We start from the raw sequence: 9,921 nt of genomic DNA, 5'->3' as shown, positions 1-9,921 counted from the left end.
ATGTCCTCTTCCTAATCTTTTAAAATGTGTCAAAGGTTTTGGAGTTTTGATAATGAAAAAGGAGTCACTTTCTAATGCCTTCTCGATTTCTTCCAGAGAGAGAAATGAAAAAGCTTACGGCACCTGGGATTCCCAGGCGGTCTTCCATCCAAGTACTAACCAGGCCCTACTCTGCTTAGCTTCTGAGATCAGACGAGATCAGGCGGAGCCAGAGAGGTATGGCCGTAAGCAACTGTATGTCCTCTACCTAATCTTTTAAAATGTGTCAAAGGTTTTGTAGTTTTGACAATTAAATGGAGTCACTTTCTAAGGCCTTCTCTGTGTCTTTTACAGATCGAAATGAAAAAGCGTACAGCACCTGGGATTCCCAGGCGGTCTTCCATCCAAGTACTAACCAGGCCCTACTCTGCTTAGCTTCTGAGATCAGACGGAGCCAGAGAGGTATGGCTGTAAGCAACTGTATGTCCTCTTCCTAATCTTTTAAAATGTGTCAAAGGTTTTGGAGTTTTGATAATGAAAAAGGAGTCACTTTCTAATGCCTTCTCGATTTCTTCCAGAGAGAGAAATGAAAAAGCTTACGGCACCTGGGATTCCCAGGCGGTCTTCCATCCAAGTACTAACCAGGCCCTACTCTGCTTAGCTTCTGAGATCAGACGAGATCAGGCGGAGCCAGAGAGGTATGGCCGTAAGCAACTGTATGTCCTCTACCTAATCTTTTAAAATGTGTCAAAGGTTTTGTAGTTTTGACAATTAAATGGAGTCACTTTCTAAGGCCTTCTCTGTGTCTTTTACAGATCGAAATGAAAAAGCGTACAGCACCTGGGATTCCCAGGCGGTCTTCCATCCAAGTACTAACCAGGCCCTACTCTGCTTAGCTTCTGAGATCAGACGAGATCAGGCGGAGCCAGAGAGGTATGGCCGTAAGCAACTGTATGTCCTCTACCTAATCTTTTAAAATGTGTCAAAGGTTTTGTAGTTTTGACAATGAAATGGAGTCACTTTCTAAGGCCTTCTCTGTGTCTTTTACAGATCGAAATGAAAAAGCTTACAGCACCTGGGATTCCCAGGCGGTCTTCCATCCAAGTACTAACCAGGCCCTACTCTGCTTAGCTTCTGAGATCTGACGAGATCAGGCGGAGCCAGAGAGGTATGGCCGTAAGCAACTGTATGTCCTCTACCTAATCTTTTAAAATGTGTCAAAGGTTTTGGAGTTTTGATAATGAAAAAGGAGTCACTTTCTAAGGCCTTCTCTGTGTCTTTTACAGATCGAAATGAAAAAGCTTACAGCACCTGGGATTCCCAGGCGGTCTTCCATCCAAGTACTAACCAGGCCCTACTCTGCTTAGCTTCTGAGATCAGACGAGATCAGGCCGAGCCAGAGAGGTATGGCCGTAAGCAACTGTATGTCCTCTTCCTAATCTTTTAAAATGTGTCAAAGGTTTTGGAGTTTTGATAATGAAAAAGGAGTCACTTTCTAATGCCTTCTCGATTTCTTCCAGAGAGAGAAATGAAAAAGCTTACGGCACCTGGGATTCCCAGGCGGTCTTCCATCCAAGTACTAACCAGGCCCTACTCTGCTTAGCTTCTGAGATCAGACGAGATCAGGCGGAGCCAGAGAGGTATGGCCGTAAGAAACTGTATGTCCTCTTCCTAATCTTTTAAAATGTGTCAAAGGTTTTGTAGTTTTGACAATGAAATGGAGTCACTTTCTAAGGCCTTCTCTGTGTCTTTTACAGATCGAAATGAAAAAGCTTACAGCACCTGGGATTCCCAGGCGGTCTTCCATCCAAGTACTAACCAGGCCCTACTCTGCTTAGCTTCTGAGATCAGACGAGATCAGGCGGAGCCAGAGAGGTATGGCCGTAAGCAACTGTATGTCCTCTTCCTAATCTTTTAAAATGTGTCAAAGGTTTTGGAGTTTTGATAATGAAAAAGGAGTCACTTTCTAATGCCTTCTCGATTTCTTCCAGAGAGAGAAATGAAAAAGCTTACGGCACCTGGGATTCCCAGGCGGTCTTCCATCCAAGTACTAACCAGGCCCTACTCTGCTTAGCTTCTGAGATCTGACGAGATCAGGCGGAGCCAGAGAGGTATGGCCGTAAGCAACTCTATGTCCTCTTCCTAATCTTTTAAAATGTGTCAAAGGTTTTGTAGTTTTGACAATGAAATGGAGTCACTTTCTAAGGCCTTCTCTGTGTCTTTTACAGATCGAAATGAAAAAGCTTACAGCACCTGGGATTCCCAGGCGGTCTTCCATCCAAGTACTAACCAGGCCCTACTCTGCTTAGCTTCTGAGATCAGACGAGATCAGGCGGAGCCAGAGAGGTATGGCCGTAAGCAACTGTATGTCCTCTACCTAATCTTTTAAAATGTGTCAAAGGTTTTGGAGTTTTGATAATGAAAAAGGAGTCACTTTCTAAGGCCTTCTCTGTGTCTTTTACAGATCGAAATGAAAAAGCTTACAGCACCTGGGATTCCCAGGCGGTCTTCCATCCAAGTACTAACCAGGCCCTACTCTGCTTAGCTTCTGAGATCTGACGAGATCAGGCGGAGCCAGAGAGGTATGGCCGTAAGCAACTGTATGTCCTCTACCTAATCTTTTAAAATGTGTCAAAGGTTTTGGAGTTTTGATAATGAAAAAGGAGTCACTTTCTAATGCCTTCTCGATTTCTTCCAGAGAGAGAAATGAAAAAGCTTACGGCACCTGGGATTCCCAGGCGGTCTTCCATCCAAGTACTAACCAGGCCCTACTCTGCTTAGCTTCTGAGATCAGACGAGATCAGGCGAAGCCAGAGAGGTATGGCCGTAAGCAACTGTATGTCCTCTTCCTAATCTTTTAAAATGTGTCAAAGGTTTTGTAGTTTTGACAATGAAATGGAGTCACTTTCTAAGGCCTTCTCTGTGTCTTTTACAGATCGAAATGAAAAAGCTTACAGCACCTGGGATTCCCAGGCGGTCTTCCATCCAAGTACTAACCAGGCCCTACTCTGCTTAGCTTCTGAGATCAGACGAGATCAGGCGGAGCCAGAGAGGTATGGCCGTAAGCAACTGTATGTCCTCTTCCTAATCTTTTAAAATGTGTCAAAGGTTTTGGAGTTTTGATAATGAAAAAGGAGTCACTTTCTAATGCCTTCTCGATTTCTTCCAGAGAGAGAAATGAAAAAGCTTACGGCACCTGGGATTCCCAGGCGGTCTTCCATCCAAGTACTAACCAGGCCCTACTCTGCTTAGCTTCTGAGATCTGACGAGATCAGGCGGAGCCAGAGAGGTATGGCCGTAAGCAACTCTATGTCCTCTTCCTAATCTTTTAAAATGTGTCAAAGGTTTTGTAGTTTTGACAATGAAATGGAGTCACTTTCTAAGGCCTTCTCTGTGTCTTTTACAGATCGAAATGAAAAAGCTTACAGCACCTGGGATTCCCAGGCGGTCTTCCATCCAAGTACTAACCAGGCCCTACTCTGCTTAGCTTCTGAGATCAGACGAGATCAGGCGGAGCCAGAGAGGTATGGCCGTAAGCAACTGTATGTCCTCTACCTAATCTTTTAAAATGTGTCAAAGGTTTTGGAGTTTTGATAATGAAAAAGGAGTCACTTTCTAAGGCCTTCTCTGTGTCTTTTACAGATCGAAATGAAAAAGCTTACAGCACCTGGGATTCCCAGGCGGTCTTCCATCCAAGTACTAACCAGGCCCTACTCTGCTTAGCTTCTGAGATCTGACGAGATCAGGCGGAGCCAGAGAGGTATGGCCGTAAGCAACTGTATGTCCTCTACCTAATCTTTTAAAATGTGTCAAAGGTTTTGGAGTTTTGATAATGAAAAAGGAGTCACTTTCTAAGGCCTTCTCTGTGTCTTTTACAGATCGAAATGAAAAAGCTTACAGCACCTGGGATTCCCAGGCGGTCTTCCATCCAAGTACTAACCAGGCCCTACTCTGCTTAGCTTCTGAGATCAGACGAGATCAGGCGGAGCCAGAGAGGTATGGCCGTAAGCAACTGTATGTCCTCTTCCTAATCTTTTAAAATGTGTCAAAGGTTTTGGAGTTTTGATAATGAAAAAGGAGTCACTTTCTAAGGCCTTCTCAATTTCTTCCAGAGAGAGAAATGAAAAAGCTTACGGCACCTGGGATTCCCAGGCGGTCTTCCATCCAAGTACTAACCAGGCCCTACTCTGCTTAGCTTCTGAGATCTGACGAGATCAGGCGGAGCCAGAGAGGTATGGCCGTAAGCAACTGTATGTCCTCTTCCTAATATTTTAAAATGTGTCAAAGGTTTTGGAGTTTTGATAATGAAAAAGGAGTCACTTTCTAAGGCCTTCTCGATTTCTTCCAGAGAGAGAAATGAAAAAGCTTACGGCACCTGGGATTCCCAGGCGGTCTTCCATCCAAGTACTAACCAGGCCCTACTCTGCTTAGCTTCTGAGATCAGACGAGATCAGGCGGAGCCAGAGAGGTATGGCCGTAAGCAACCTTATGTCCTCTACCTAATCTTTTAAAATGTGTCAAAGGTTTTGGAGTTTTGACAATGAAATGGAGTCACTTTCTAAGTTCTTCTTTGTGTCTTTTACAGATCGAAATAAAAAAGCTTACAGCACCTGGGATTCCCAGGCGGTCTTCCATCCAAGTACTAACCAGGCCCTACTCTGCTTAGCTTCTGAGATCAGACGAGATCAGGCGAAGCCAGAGAGGTATGGCCGTAAGCAACTGTATGTCCTCTTCCTAATATTTTAAAATGTGTCAAAGGTTTTGGAGTTTAGATAATGAAAAAGGAGTCACTTTCTAATGCCTTCTCGATTTCTTCCAGAGAGAGAAATGAAAAAGCTTACGGCACCTGGGATTCCCAGGCGGTCTTCCATCCAAGTACTAACCAGGCCCTACTCTGCTTAGCTTCTGAGATCTGACGAGATCAGGCGGAGCCAGAGAGGTATGGCCGTAAGCAACTGTATGTCCTCTTCCTAATCTTTTAAAATGTGTCAAAGGTTTTGTAGTTTTGACAATGAAATGGAGTCACTTTCTAAGGCCTTCTCTGTGTCTTTTACAGATCGAAATGAAAAAGCTTACAGCACCTGGGATTCCCAGGCGGTCTTCCATCCAAGTACTAACCAGGCCCTACTCTGCTTAGCTTCTGAGATCAGACGAGATCAGGCGGAGCCAGAGAGGTATGGCCGTAAGCAACTGTATGTCCTCTTCCTAATCTTTTAAAATGTGTCAAAGGTTTTGGAGTTTTGATAATGAAAAAGGAGTCACTTTCTAATGCCTTCTCGATTTCTTCCAGAGAGAGAAATGAAAAAGCTTACGGCACCTGGGATTCCCAGGCGGTCTTCCATCCAAGTACTAACCAGGCCCTACTCTGCTTAGCTTCTGAGATCTGACGAGATCAGGCGGAGCCAGAGAGGTATGGCCGTAAGCAACTCTATGTCCTCTTCCTAATCTTTTAAAATGTGTCAAAGGTTTTGTAGTTTTGACAATGAAATGGAGTCACTTTCTAAGGCCTTCTCTGTGTCTTTTACAGATCGAAATGAAAAAGCTTACAGCACCTGGGATTCCCAGGCGGTCTTCCATCCAAGTACTAACCAGGCCCTACTCTGCTGAGCTTCTGAGATCAGACGAGATCAGGCGGAGCCAGAGAGGTATGGCCGTAAGCAACTGTATGTCCTCTTCCTAATCTTTTAAAATGTGTCAAAGGTTTTGGAGTTTTGATAATGAAAAAGGAGTCACTTTCTAATGCCTTCTCGATTTCTTCCAGAGAGAGAAATGAAAAAGCTTACGGCACCTGGGATTCCCAGGCGGTCTTCCATCCAAGTACTAACCAGGCCCTACTCTGCTTAGCTTCTGAGATCTGACGAGATCAGGCGGAGCCAGAGAGGTATGGCCGTAAGCAACTGTATGTCCTCTACCTAATCTTTTAAAATGTGTCAAAGGTTTTGGAGTTTTGATAATGAAAAAGGAGTCACTTTCTAAGGCCTTCTCTGTGTCTTTTACAGATCGAAATGAAAAAGCTTACAGCACCTGGGATTCCCAGGCGGTCTTCCATCCAAGTACTAACCAGGCCCTACTCTGCTTAGCTTCTGAGATCAGACGAGATCAGGCCGAGCCAGAGAGGTATGGCCGTAAGCAACTGTATGTCCTCTTCCTAATCTTTTAAAATGTGTCAAAGGTTTTGGAGTTTTGATAATGAAAAAGGAGTCACTTTCTAATGCCTTCTCGATTTCTTCCAGAGAGAGAAATGAAAAAGCTTACGGCACCTGGGATTCCCAGGCGGTCTTCCATCCAAGTACTAACCAGGCCCTACTCTGCTTAGCTTCTGAGATCAGACGAGATCAGGCGGTGCCAGAGAGGTATGGCCGTAAGAAACTGTATGTCCTCTTCCTAATCTTTTAAAATGTGTCAAAGGTTTTGTAGTTTTGACAATGAAATGGAGTCACTTTCTAAGGCCTTCTCTGTGTCTTTTACAGATCGAAATGAAAAAGCTTACAGCACCTGGGATTCCCAGGCGGTCTTCCATCCAAGTACTAACCAGGCCCTACTCTGCTTAGCTTCTGAGATCAGACGAGATCAGGCCGAGCCAGAGAGGTATGGCCGTAAGCAACTGTATGTCCTCTTCCTAATCTTTTAAAATGTGTCAAAGGTTTTGGAGTTTTGATAATGAAAAAGGAGTCACTTTCTAATGCCTTCTCGATTTCTTCCAGAGAGAGAAATGAAAAAGCTTACGGCACCTGGGATTCCCAGGCGGTCTTCCATCCAAGTACTAACCAGGCCCTACTCTGCTTAGCTTCTGAGATCAGACGAGATCAGGCGGAGCCAGAGAGGTATGGCCGTAAGCAACTGTATGTCCTCTACCTAATCTTTTAAAATGTGTCAAAGGTTTTGTAGTTTTGACAATGAAATGGAGTCACTTTCTAAGGCCTTCTCTGTGTCTTTTACAGATCGAAATGAAAAAGCTTACAGCACCTGGGATTCCCAGGCGGTCTTCCATCCAAGTACTAACCAGGCCCTACTCTGCTTAGCTTCTGAGATCAGACGAGATCAGGCGGAGCCAGAGAGGTATGGCCGTAAGCAACTGTATGTCCTCTTCCTAATCTTTTAAAATGTGTCAAAGGTTTTGGAGTTTTGATAATGAAAAAGGAGTCACTTTCTAAGGCCTTCTCAATTTCTTCCAGAGAGAGAAATGAAAAAGCTTACGGCACCTGGGATTCCCAGGCGGTCTTCCATCCAAGTACTAACCAGGCCCTACTCTGCTTAGCTTCTGAGATCTGACGAGATCAGGCGGAGCCAGAGAGGTATGGCCGTAAGCAACTGTATGTCCTCTTCCTAATATTTTAAAATGTGTCAAAGGTTTTGGAGTTTTGATAATGAAAAAGGAGTCACTTTCTAATGCCTTCTCGATTTCTTCCAGAGAGAGAAATGAAAAAGCTTACGGCACCTGGGATTCCCAGGCGGTCTTCCATCCAAGTACTAACCAGGCCCTACTCTGCTTAGCTTCTGAGATCAGACGAGATCAGGCGGAGCCAGAGAGGTATGGCCGTAAGCAACCTTATGTCCTCTACCTAATCTTTTAAAATGTGTCAAAGGTTTTGGAGTTTTGACAAAGAAATGGAGTCACTTTCTAAGGCCTTCTCTGTGTCTTTTACAGATCGAAATGAAAAAGCTTACAGCACCTGGGATTCCCAGGCGGTCTTCCATCCAAGTACTAACCAGGCCCTACTCTGCTTAGCTTCTGAGATCAGACGAGATCAGGCAGAGCCAGAGAGGTATGGCCGTAAGCAACTGTATGTCCTCTTCCTAATCTTTTAAAATGTGTCTAAGGTTTTGGAGTTTTGATAATGAAAAAGGAGTCACTTTCTAATGCCTTCTCGATTTCTTCCAGAGAGAGAAATGAAAAAGCTTACGGCACCTGGGATTCCCAGGCGGTCTTCCATCCAAGTACTAACCAGGCCCTACTCTGCTTAGCTTCTGAGATCAGACGAGATCAGGCGGAGCCAGAGAGGTATGGCCGTAAGCAACCTTATGTCCTCTACCTAATCTTTTAAAATGTGTCAAAGGTTTTGGAGTTTTGACAATGAAATGGAGTCACTTTCTAAGTTCTTCTTTGTGTCTTTTACAGATCGAAATAAAAAAGCTTACAGCACCTGGGATTCCCAGGCGGTCTTCCATCCAAGTACTAACCAGGCCCTACTCTGCTTAGCTTCTGAGATCAGACGAGATCAGGCGAAGCCAGAGAGGTATGGCCGTAAGCAACTGTATGTCCTCTTCCTAATATTTTAAAATGTGTCAAAGGTTTTGGAGTTTAGATAATGAAAAAGGAGTCACTTTCTAATGCCTTCTCGATTTCTTCCAGAGAGAGAAATGAAAAAGCTTACGGCACCTGGGATTCCCAGGCGGTCTTCCATCCAAGTACTAACCAGGCCCTACTCTGCTTAGCTTCTGAGATCTGACGAGATCAGGCGGAGCCAGAGAGGTATGGCCGTAAGCAACTGTATGTCCTCTTCCTAATCTTTTAAAATGTGTCAAAGGTTTTGTAGTTTTGACAATGAAATGGAGTCACTTTCTAAGGCCTTCTCTGTGTCTGTTACAGATCGAAATGAAAAAGCTTACAGCACCTGGGATTCCCAGGCGGTCTTCCATCCAAGTACTAACCAGGCCCTACTCTGCTTAGCTTCTGAGATCAGACGAGATCAGGCGGAGCCAGAGAGGTATGGCCGTAAGCAACTGTATGTCCTCTTCCTAATATTTTAAAATGTGTCAAAGGTTTTGGAGTTTAGATAATGAAAAAGGAGTCACTTTCTAATGCCTTCTCGATTTCTTCCAGAGAGAGAAATGAAAAAGCTTACAGCACCTGGGATTCCCAGGCGGTCTTCCATCCAAGTACTAACCAGGCCCTACTCTGCTTAGCTTCTGAGATCTGACGAGATCAGGCGGAGCCAGAGAGGTATGGCCGTAAGCAACTGTATGTCCTCTTCCTAATCTTTTAAAATGTGTCAAAGGTTTTGTAGTTTTGACAATGAAATGGAGTCACTTTCTAAGGCCTTCTCTGTGTCTTTTACAGATCGAAATGAAAAAGCTTACAGCACCTGGGATTCCCAGGCGGTCTTCCATCCAAGTACTAACCAGGCCCTACTCTGCTTAGCTTCTGAGATCAGACGAGATCAGGCAGAGCCAGAGAGGTATGGCCGTAAGCAACTGTATGTCCTCTTCCTAATCTTTTAAAATGTGTCTAAGGTTTTGGAGTTTTGATAATGAAAAAGGAGTCACTTTCTAATGCCTTCTCGATTTCTTCCAGAGAGAGAAATGAAAAAGCTTACGGCACCTGGGATTCCCAGGCGGTCTTCCATCCAAGTACTAACCAGGCCCTACTCTGCTTAGCTTCTGAGATCAGACGAGATCAGGCGGAGCCAGAGAGGTATGGCCGTAAGCAACTGTATGTCCTCTACCTAATCTTTTAAAATGTGTCAAAGGTTTTGGAGTTTTGACAATGAAATGGAGTCACTTTCTAAGTTCTTCTTTGTGTCTTTTACAGATCGAAATAAAAAAGCTTACAGCACCTGGGATTCCCAGGCGGTCTTCCATCCAAGTACTAACCAGGCCCTACTCTGCTTAGCTTCTGAGATCAGACGAGATCAGGCGAAGCCAGAGAGGTATGGCCGTAAGCAACTGTATGTCCTCTTCCTAATATTTTAAAATGTGTCAAAGGTTTTGGAGTTTAGATAATGAAAAAGGAGTCACTTTCTAATGCCTTCTCGATTTCTTCCAGAGAGAGAAATGAAAAAGCTTACGGCACCTGGGATTCCCAGGCGGTCTTCCATCCAAGTACTAACCAGGCCCTACTCTGCTTAGCTTCTGAGATCTGACGAGATCAGGCGGAGCCAGAGAGGTATGGCCGTAAGCAACTGTATGTCCTCTTCCTAATCTTTTAAAATGTGTCAAAGG

General features: G+C 44.5%; 41 non-coding genes and 1 pseudogene across 41 annotated transcripts; all 42 read right to left on the bottom strand.

The window, feature by feature from the left end:
• Positions 1 to 111: 111 nt before the first annotated feature.
• Positions 112 to 230, bottom strand: LOC144402444 (5S ribosomal RNA). Its single transcript, XR_013464380.1, has one exon. It is a non-coding gene; the product is annotated as a 5S ribosomal RNA (ribosomal RNA).
• A 116-nt stretch (positions 231 to 346) lies between these two features.
• On the bottom strand, positions 347 to 455 carry LOC144399998 (5S ribosomal RNA; annotated as a pseudogene).
• A 117-nt stretch (positions 456 to 572) lies between these two features.
• LOC144402443 (5S ribosomal RNA) lies at positions 573 to 691 on the bottom strand. Its single transcript, XR_013464379.1, has one exon. It is a non-coding gene; the product is annotated as a 5S ribosomal RNA (ribosomal RNA).
• Positions 692 to 807: 116 nt separating this feature from the next.
• Positions 808 to 926, bottom strand: LOC144398626 (5S ribosomal RNA). Its single transcript, XR_013460773.1, has one exon. It is a non-coding gene; the product is annotated as a 5S ribosomal RNA (ribosomal RNA).
• A 116-nt stretch (positions 927 to 1,042) lies between these two features.
• On the bottom strand, positions 1,043 to 1,161 carry LOC144390160 (5S ribosomal RNA). Its single transcript, XR_013454230.1, has one exon. It is a non-coding gene; the product is annotated as a 5S ribosomal RNA (ribosomal RNA).
• A 117-nt stretch (positions 1,162 to 1,278) lies between these two features.
• On the bottom strand, positions 1,279 to 1,397 carry LOC144399251 (5S ribosomal RNA). Its single transcript, XR_013461396.1, has one exon. It is a non-coding gene; the product is annotated as a 5S ribosomal RNA (ribosomal RNA).
• Positions 1,398 to 1,514: 117 nt separating this feature from the next.
• On the bottom strand, positions 1,515 to 1,633 carry LOC144397683 (5S ribosomal RNA). The gene has a single exon (XR_013459830.1). It is a non-coding gene; the product is annotated as a 5S ribosomal RNA (ribosomal RNA).
• Positions 1,634 to 1,749: 116 nt separating this feature from the next.
• On the bottom strand, positions 1,750 to 1,868 carry LOC144396687 (5S ribosomal RNA). The gene has a single exon (XR_013458833.1). It is a non-coding gene; the product is annotated as a 5S ribosomal RNA (ribosomal RNA).
• A 117-nt stretch (positions 1,869 to 1,985) lies between these two features.
• On the bottom strand, positions 1,986 to 2,104 carry LOC144400278 (5S ribosomal RNA). The gene has a single exon (XR_013462216.1). It is a non-coding gene; the product is annotated as a 5S ribosomal RNA (ribosomal RNA).
• A 116-nt stretch (positions 2,105 to 2,220) lies between these two features.
• Positions 2,221 to 2,339, bottom strand: LOC144396685 (5S ribosomal RNA). Its single transcript, XR_013458831.1, has one exon. It is a non-coding gene; the product is annotated as a 5S ribosomal RNA (ribosomal RNA).
• A 117-nt stretch (positions 2,340 to 2,456) lies between these two features.
• Positions 2,457 to 2,575, bottom strand: LOC144390159 (5S ribosomal RNA). The gene has a single exon (XR_013454229.1). It is a non-coding gene; the product is annotated as a 5S ribosomal RNA (ribosomal RNA).
• Positions 2,576 to 2,692: 117 nt separating this feature from the next.
• Positions 2,693 to 2,811, bottom strand: LOC144400908 (5S ribosomal RNA). Its single transcript, XR_013462843.1, has one exon. It is a non-coding gene; the product is annotated as a 5S ribosomal RNA (ribosomal RNA).
• A 116-nt stretch (positions 2,812 to 2,927) lies between these two features.
• On the bottom strand, positions 2,928 to 3,046 carry LOC144396684 (5S ribosomal RNA). Its single transcript, XR_013458830.1, has one exon. It is a non-coding gene; the product is annotated as a 5S ribosomal RNA (ribosomal RNA).
• A 117-nt stretch (positions 3,047 to 3,163) lies between these two features.
• On the bottom strand, positions 3,164 to 3,282 carry LOC144400267 (5S ribosomal RNA). The gene has a single exon (XR_013462205.1). It is a non-coding gene; the product is annotated as a 5S ribosomal RNA (ribosomal RNA).
• Positions 3,283 to 3,398: 116 nt separating this feature from the next.
• Positions 3,399 to 3,517, bottom strand: LOC144396683 (5S ribosomal RNA). Its single transcript, XR_013458829.1, has one exon. It is a non-coding gene; the product is annotated as a 5S ribosomal RNA (ribosomal RNA).
• Positions 3,518 to 3,634: 117 nt separating this feature from the next.
• Positions 3,635 to 3,753, bottom strand: LOC144390158 (5S ribosomal RNA). The gene has a single exon (XR_013454228.1). It is a non-coding gene; the product is annotated as a 5S ribosomal RNA (ribosomal RNA).
• Positions 3,754 to 3,870: 117 nt separating this feature from the next.
• Positions 3,871 to 3,989, bottom strand: LOC144396682 (5S ribosomal RNA). The gene has a single exon (XR_013458828.1). It is a non-coding gene; the product is annotated as a 5S ribosomal RNA (ribosomal RNA).
• Positions 3,990 to 4,106: 117 nt separating this feature from the next.
• LOC144400255 (5S ribosomal RNA) lies at positions 4,107 to 4,225 on the bottom strand. The gene has a single exon (XR_013462193.1). It is a non-coding gene; the product is annotated as a 5S ribosomal RNA (ribosomal RNA).
• A 117-nt stretch (positions 4,226 to 4,342) lies between these two features.
• Positions 4,343 to 4,461, bottom strand: LOC144402441 (5S ribosomal RNA). The gene has a single exon (XR_013464377.1). It is a non-coding gene; the product is annotated as a 5S ribosomal RNA (ribosomal RNA).
• Positions 4,462 to 4,577: 116 nt separating this feature from the next.
• Positions 4,578 to 4,696, bottom strand: LOC144393689 (5S ribosomal RNA). Its single transcript, XR_013456534.1, has one exon. It is a non-coding gene; the product is annotated as a 5S ribosomal RNA (ribosomal RNA).
• A 117-nt stretch (positions 4,697 to 4,813) lies between these two features.
• Positions 4,814 to 4,932, bottom strand: LOC144400244 (5S ribosomal RNA). The gene has a single exon (XR_013462182.1). It is a non-coding gene; the product is annotated as a 5S ribosomal RNA (ribosomal RNA).
• Positions 4,933 to 5,048: 116 nt separating this feature from the next.
• On the bottom strand, positions 5,049 to 5,167 carry LOC144396681 (5S ribosomal RNA). The gene has a single exon (XR_013458827.1). It is a non-coding gene; the product is annotated as a 5S ribosomal RNA (ribosomal RNA).
• Positions 5,168 to 5,284: 117 nt separating this feature from the next.
• LOC144400233 (5S ribosomal RNA) lies at positions 5,285 to 5,403 on the bottom strand. The gene has a single exon (XR_013462171.1). It is a non-coding gene; the product is annotated as a 5S ribosomal RNA (ribosomal RNA).
• Positions 5,404 to 5,519: 116 nt separating this feature from the next.
• Positions 5,520 to 5,638, bottom strand: LOC144399135 (5S ribosomal RNA). Its single transcript, XR_013461280.1, has one exon. It is a non-coding gene; the product is annotated as a 5S ribosomal RNA (ribosomal RNA).
• Positions 5,639 to 5,755: 117 nt separating this feature from the next.
• Positions 5,756 to 5,874, bottom strand: LOC144400222 (5S ribosomal RNA). Its single transcript, XR_013462160.1, has one exon. It is a non-coding gene; the product is annotated as a 5S ribosomal RNA (ribosomal RNA).
• A 117-nt stretch (positions 5,875 to 5,991) lies between these two features.
• Positions 5,992 to 6,110, bottom strand: LOC144399250 (5S ribosomal RNA). The gene has a single exon (XR_013461395.1). It is a non-coding gene; the product is annotated as a 5S ribosomal RNA (ribosomal RNA).
• A 117-nt stretch (positions 6,111 to 6,227) lies between these two features.
• On the bottom strand, positions 6,228 to 6,346 carry LOC144397046 (5S ribosomal RNA). The gene has a single exon (XR_013459191.1). It is a non-coding gene; the product is annotated as a 5S ribosomal RNA (ribosomal RNA).
• Positions 6,347 to 6,462: 116 nt separating this feature from the next.
• On the bottom strand, positions 6,463 to 6,581 carry LOC144399249 (5S ribosomal RNA). Its single transcript, XR_013461394.1, has one exon. It is a non-coding gene; the product is annotated as a 5S ribosomal RNA (ribosomal RNA).
• Positions 6,582 to 6,698: 117 nt separating this feature from the next.
• Positions 6,699 to 6,817, bottom strand: LOC144402440 (5S ribosomal RNA). The gene has a single exon (XR_013464376.1). It is a non-coding gene; the product is annotated as a 5S ribosomal RNA (ribosomal RNA).
• A 116-nt stretch (positions 6,818 to 6,933) lies between these two features.
• Positions 6,934 to 7,052, bottom strand: LOC144396680 (5S ribosomal RNA). The gene has a single exon (XR_013458826.1). It is a non-coding gene; the product is annotated as a 5S ribosomal RNA (ribosomal RNA).
• Positions 7,053 to 7,169: 117 nt separating this feature from the next.
• Positions 7,170 to 7,288, bottom strand: LOC144400210 (5S ribosomal RNA). The gene has a single exon (XR_013462148.1). It is a non-coding gene; the product is annotated as a 5S ribosomal RNA (ribosomal RNA).
• A 117-nt stretch (positions 7,289 to 7,405) lies between these two features.
• Positions 7,406 to 7,524, bottom strand: LOC144402439 (5S ribosomal RNA). The gene has a single exon (XR_013464375.1). It is a non-coding gene; the product is annotated as a 5S ribosomal RNA (ribosomal RNA).
• A 116-nt stretch (positions 7,525 to 7,640) lies between these two features.
• LOC144398073 (5S ribosomal RNA) lies at positions 7,641 to 7,759 on the bottom strand. The gene has a single exon (XR_013460220.1). It is a non-coding gene; the product is annotated as a 5S ribosomal RNA (ribosomal RNA).
• A 117-nt stretch (positions 7,760 to 7,876) lies between these two features.
• Positions 7,877 to 7,995, bottom strand: LOC144402438 (5S ribosomal RNA). Its single transcript, XR_013464374.1, has one exon. It is a non-coding gene; the product is annotated as a 5S ribosomal RNA (ribosomal RNA).
• Positions 7,996 to 8,111: 116 nt separating this feature from the next.
• Positions 8,112 to 8,230, bottom strand: LOC144393678 (5S ribosomal RNA). The gene has a single exon (XR_013456523.1). It is a non-coding gene; the product is annotated as a 5S ribosomal RNA (ribosomal RNA).
• Positions 8,231 to 8,347: 117 nt separating this feature from the next.
• On the bottom strand, positions 8,348 to 8,466 carry LOC144400198 (5S ribosomal RNA). The gene has a single exon (XR_013462136.1). It is a non-coding gene; the product is annotated as a 5S ribosomal RNA (ribosomal RNA).
• Positions 8,467 to 8,582: 116 nt separating this feature from the next.
• Positions 8,583 to 8,701, bottom strand: LOC144396679 (5S ribosomal RNA). Its single transcript, XR_013458825.1, has one exon. It is a non-coding gene; the product is annotated as a 5S ribosomal RNA (ribosomal RNA).
• Positions 8,702 to 8,818: 117 nt separating this feature from the next.
• Positions 8,819 to 8,937, bottom strand: LOC144390157 (5S ribosomal RNA). The gene has a single exon (XR_013454227.1). It is a non-coding gene; the product is annotated as a 5S ribosomal RNA (ribosomal RNA).
• Positions 8,938 to 9,053: 116 nt separating this feature from the next.
• Positions 9,054 to 9,172, bottom strand: LOC144398072 (5S ribosomal RNA). The gene has a single exon (XR_013460219.1). It is a non-coding gene; the product is annotated as a 5S ribosomal RNA (ribosomal RNA).
• Positions 9,173 to 9,289: 117 nt separating this feature from the next.
• On the bottom strand, positions 9,290 to 9,408 carry LOC144402437 (5S ribosomal RNA). The gene has a single exon (XR_013464373.1). It is a non-coding gene; the product is annotated as a 5S ribosomal RNA (ribosomal RNA).
• Positions 9,409 to 9,524: 116 nt separating this feature from the next.
• Positions 9,525 to 9,643, bottom strand: LOC144393667 (5S ribosomal RNA). Its single transcript, XR_013456512.1, has one exon. It is a non-coding gene; the product is annotated as a 5S ribosomal RNA (ribosomal RNA).
• A 117-nt stretch (positions 9,644 to 9,760) lies between these two features.
• Positions 9,761 to 9,879, bottom strand: LOC144400187 (5S ribosomal RNA). The gene has a single exon (XR_013462125.1). It is a non-coding gene; the product is annotated as a 5S ribosomal RNA (ribosomal RNA).
• Between the last annotated feature and the right edge of the window lie 42 nt (positions 9,880 to 9,921).

The sequence above is a fragment of the Gasterosteus aculeatus genome, chromosome 2 (genome assembly GCF_964276395.1).
Source record: "Gasterosteus aculeatus chromosome 2, fGasAcu3.hap1.1, whole genome shotgun sequence".
NCBI lineage: Eukaryota > Metazoa > Chordata > Actinopteri > Perciformes > Gasterosteidae > Gasterosteus > Gasterosteus aculeatus.
This window is presented reverse-complemented; position numbering and strand designations above follow the sequence as displayed.